Here is a 5512-nt window from a genome sequence, read left to right on the forward strand (position 1 = left end):
ATAAAAGGAAAAAAGGTGCTCGTCTTGGTAAAGCACCAATTTCCCCACTTCCACCACCTTCTCGGTATCCAAAGCCTAAGGCTATCCCGGTTATGAGGCCTATTGATTATATGCCACGCTTCATGCTTCCATTTATTGAAAAAGTGGTGGATGTTATTGGCGATGGACATTGTGGATTCCGGGCTATAGCCGAGTTCATGGGCTTAACCGAACAAAATCATCTCATGATTCGTACACATCTTATTCAAGAATTGAAAGATCATAGAGATGATTATGTTGAAGTATTTGCGGGTGAGGATCGTTATAACTACATTTTAAATGGCTTACATCCTCCCGCAAATACAAAAAGTTGTGCACATCTTGTTGATAAGTGGTTGACTTTTCCGGACATGGGGCACATTGTTGCCAATTATTACAAAAGGTGTGTGGTTGTGTTGACAAATCTTGAAGTTGGTAACTCAGAATCTTTTTTCCCACTAAGAGGGCCACCACCGCCGGGCAAGCAAAAAACTCCCATCATGTGCCTTGGGGTAATTCCTAATCACTTTGTGCTTATTTACTTGAGGAATGGTTGTCCACTACCTCCATCATCTACGGAGTGGCACAATCACAAGAAACAAGATGCGGTGACTTGGGAAGATGAGTATTTGGATCAACATGAGTTGTTCCGAAAGCTCATGGCTATTGAAAGTGGAAACAAACCGCCGAAACCACAAAAGGAATCAAACAAAGCGGCGCCTATTTTGTTGGACACTCCCGAAAAACCAAAGCAACAATTTGAAGTTATTGCGGAAGATGAGGAAGATTTTATGTCACTTGATCTTCTCCAATCACTTGGCAATTAACTAGGGATTTTTTTGTCGGTGTTAGTCCTTTTTTTTGGTAGAAATTACACCGACGTATATTTTGGGGTCAAAATTGTAATGCCAATTTTTTGTGGCCAATATATAAGTAACATTATGTAAATGATATTGATATATATGATAATATGACTTTTATTGACTTGAAACTAGTGCAATACTTATATATAGCTTATTAATGTTTACGCATTTGATTTATTCGTTATTACATTCCATTTAATTTTGTTCTAATCTATGATTATTTTGTTAAAGCTTTTGTCAAGTGAAACATGTCAGAGGTTGCAAGAATTGAAGGTCGTGTTAGGTATTGCGCGTTTAAAAAGACGGTTAAGGTTATGATAACACCGACGGACTCTATTGATGATTTGAAGACACAACTTAACACTTATTTTGAGCATCTTGGTGAAAATCAATATACACGTCACTTGTCTGCTCTAATGCCAATGATAGACCTAGGAGAAGATAGAGATGAATTCGCATGGAAAACGGCAAGCTATATGCCTTGGCTTATTAAAGACGATAGCGACGTCGGATTTATGTTTAGGAATATGGTGGAAAATAATGTATTATATATATATATATATGTTCGTTCCATATGCAATTGTAATGAATGTAAGTAGGGATTTAATTTAATGATGTGTAATGATGTGTAATGACTTGTAATGTGTTGTTTGATTATGGACACTATGTTCCGTTTTGATGAATTTCAAACTTTTGTGTGGTTTGAACCAAATGTCGGTTTGATTTAATTATGGACATATGTAAAAGATATTGTATTTTTCTTGTTTATGACCGAGTTTCATTGTTGTATAATTTGAATTGCATATGAAAATGCTCTGGTAAAATTACAGGTAAAAACTGGCCGAAAAATGGCTTGGAAATGCTTAGCATTAATGCAGAACCTGCTGTCTGCATAAATGCTTTCCTCGGCAGTTAACTACCGAGGAATTCCTCGGCAGTTAACTGCAGCCGGAATTCAAATTCCTCGGCAGTTAACTGCCGAGGGGGCAAAAGCGTATTTTACATGTGTGTCCCAGCCTTCTCTAATGTGTGAACAGCAATTTTCACATATATATTCTAACTACTTTTATGAGATAAGCCATATTCAATTCTAGAGTAGGTGGATATGTTTCTTTTTCTTATTTGCATCTTGTCCGTTGAATTATATCAAATCTTTTATCTAACATTTAAACTTTACCGGGGCTGTGATTACCTTTTTATACTTCTTTATGACATAAAAAAAACCTTTACTTCTTTTTTTTGACTTAAAACCTTTATTTTTTAATGTTAAATTCTACATTTTCTTGTTTAAAAAAATATTAAAGTATATGCCTAATGGTGATTATAACTTTAAACAAATATTATAGGAGATCCATTTGCAAGTAGCATCTCATGAAAACACATTGTTGTGTAAGAGGTTTAGCGGAGCATTTTGTTATCCGCTTACCTTTTATTTATGTCATATGATATATAATTAATACAAAAAATAAAATATAAACTCTTACAATTTGCCACCTAATGGAGGTTTCTATTAAACTCTTTAATTATAAATTTATAACTATGCATAGTCGTGGTGATACTTTAGTATACAAAAACTGTTATCCATAGTATATAACCATTGAATTTTGAATATGAATCTTTCAAAAATGTTTACACAGCTTAGTTGGTCAAATTGCTACCCCAAATCCTCGTCCTCCTTATTAACCTATGTTCGCATTTGGATTCAACAAAATTTGATTTATTTTATTTTTATATGACTCGTATTTATTTTATTTTTAAAACATCACAATAAAAATTTACTTAGGCCTCAAGATTTTTGGGCTTTGCCCTGTATTTGTCTCCAATCTAAAGTCTTAACTTTTTTTTTTTTTAAGACTATAAAGTCTTCAATTATTGACCAAAAAATAAGTCTTGAATTGCAATCGTAACTGTGCATGTCGTGACTTGGGACCATTATGGGACAAGGAGGATCTATATTTATGGAATATGAAAATGATCATATAGTAGTAACTACTAAAACTGCCATCCTAACTATAATTGTCGCCATAACCGACTTATAATTTACACATTCCTTAGACTAAATACAACACGTTATTACTTTCTTTTTTAATAGAAAACGCGTTATTACATTTTTCGAACGTGAAAGGGACATATAAAGGGACAAAACAAGTATATAATTTTTCTGATACTTTATAATAATATAATGATAAATTGAGAATAAAATTTATAATAATGATAAATTGAAAATAAAAGGATTTTCAACACTGTATATTTATATGTGTTAGGTATTATTTAATTTTTTGATTGATTTAACTCTTCTTTAAGTTTTTATATGTTTGTCAAATAAGTTGTTAGTGTCTAAATGTTCAAATAGCATTGATCTTTATATATTATGTACAGTCTACAACAAAAAAGAATGAAGGTGCTACTCTATCCCATTTACAAGTGTCTCTGTCAAAAAAAATTAAGTGCATAGAAAATCGTGGGTTTAAATACAAAATTTAGTTCGGAAAATATGCCATTTTTTAATTATGGTGAATACACAATTTTTTGTTTTTTGTCTATGCTATATTTTTCAATTTCTTATAATATGTGTGTAATACTTATTTTGGTCCGATTTGAGGGATTAAAATCAAATACTTTACATATTACCATGAATAATTTCTGGTAAAAAGAATACTTAAAAGGACTAAAGAAATTAACAATAATGAACAAAAACATATATATAAACTCTTTCTTACACGGTAAGGAAGACAAAACACACCTACTCACCTAGGCTTTACTTTCATGGAAACTTCACGTTTTGTACATCATAATACTACAATATGATCAAATATTTTAACGTGGGATTTGTATTGAACTTGTCCTAATGCTTAGAGACAGCATTAATGTGCTAAGTAACGTCTCGTTTCTTTGTTTGAAACTATTTTTTTTTTTTTTGTAGCCTCTTTTTATAAAATTAAGTGATGGATAAAAGTTAGGAGGAACACACGACTTTGAACAAAATCACAGCCGAAAGTTTATGGAAATTTTTGTATTGCCTCGGTGGTTGTTTTTTACTGTTGTTATTTTTTAGCAAGTATCTTCTTAGGGGTGGTTTTTTTAAGGGGTTTTTGTTCGAGCCACGTCATTTATGGCAACCGATTTCCCCTTGTATGTATTTTTTTTCCCACCCGAGCTTGTTAGTGCATCTTGCACGGGCTCGTTGGTTAATAATATTTGTCATTTCAAAAAAAAAAAAAAGAAGAAAAAAAAGTCAATTCTATATTTTGTGGAGAAGATCCTACAAATATAACAGTAGTCGCTTTCTGTCCCTTCTCTAATGTTCAGTTTAGGATTTGTATTTATTTAAATTTAATAGTGTAGTAGTATATTCTATTTGGATTTATAGTATATAATTATATGAGTTATATACAAATAAACCAATAGAGCATCAACATGTGGTCCTCTATTAAACAGATAGTCATATATCCGATTTCTTACTCTTTATATATGGAGGAAAATCTGATTTGGAGTGTAAAAAATAATAAACCAATAGAGTGTGTCTTTGTGTTTATTCTTGCTTGGGCGGCACTAATGACAATGTGATCAATGTTCATTCACCGTGAATTAATCTAATTTCCACCCAATTTTCGCACAACCATAACCATATATTAGTTTCTAGCAACAAATTACGGATTTGCTTTTGTCACGTTGTGAAATATCAACTAAGTTTGCATGGTTAAGAACAAGTATATATACAAATTACAATAATCTCTGTCGGCTGCCTAAGAAGCTTATCTTATATGAGTGGTGTGATATGTCATAGGAACCTATGACCTATGTCCAAACTGCATTGAAAAAAATTCTTAAGTCTATTTAAGTAAATATAAATACTAAATTTTTTATAACGATTATAATTACTAACATCAAGATATACATATTGACGTTTTCGCCTTTCCGGTTTTATTAAAAATGGATGATAAAATGGTAAAAATAATAATTAAATAAAGGATATAATCGAAAGAAAAAGCGTTACACCTAAACATGATACTACTTTTTATATGAGGTCAAAATAAGATTTTAGGTAGTGTCGAATAAGATTTATAATAGGATTGGCTTAATAGGATTTATAATATCAAAATTATAATGATGCTATCAAGTTTTTTGACAAAGAATGTATTATTTTTTGGGTAGAATTTTGACAAAGAATGTATCATGCTTGGAATCATAGTTGAAACTTATTCACTATACATGTGCGGTAGTCCACCTTCCAAATATTTTAATTATAAATAATTAGGTCAATTTTTCTTCTTTATTTTTTTACATTATAGATGACAAAACTCGTGGCTTTGCCTTTTCATGTCTAGATATAGATATTGGATAATGGATGATGCATCAACAACAAGTTGATGGATGAAATGGAAAGTAGTCTTCTCTTCTCCACCGAATATGAATATGAATATGAATATGATGAATTGATCATGATGAGTGTGAATATGATAAGGTAGCAAGCATAGCAATATTGTGAGTTTGTGATCAGTCACAAATCCCTAGGGTGAGTGTTTTCTTTTTCCTGAAAAATGTTTAGACAAAGATAAGAGGTGCGAAAGTTGTTTGGAAAGGAGTGTTTGTGCTTGGCATCTTTTATACCAACACGACAAAGACTGCTA

Source organism: Medicago sativa, chromosome 7 (assembly GCF_051527215.1).
Source record: "Medicago sativa cultivar Bolivia chromosome 7, Bolivia_mono, whole genome shotgun sequence".
Lineage (NCBI taxonomy): Eukaryota > Viridiplantae > Streptophyta > Magnoliopsida > Fabales > Fabaceae > Medicago > Medicago sativa.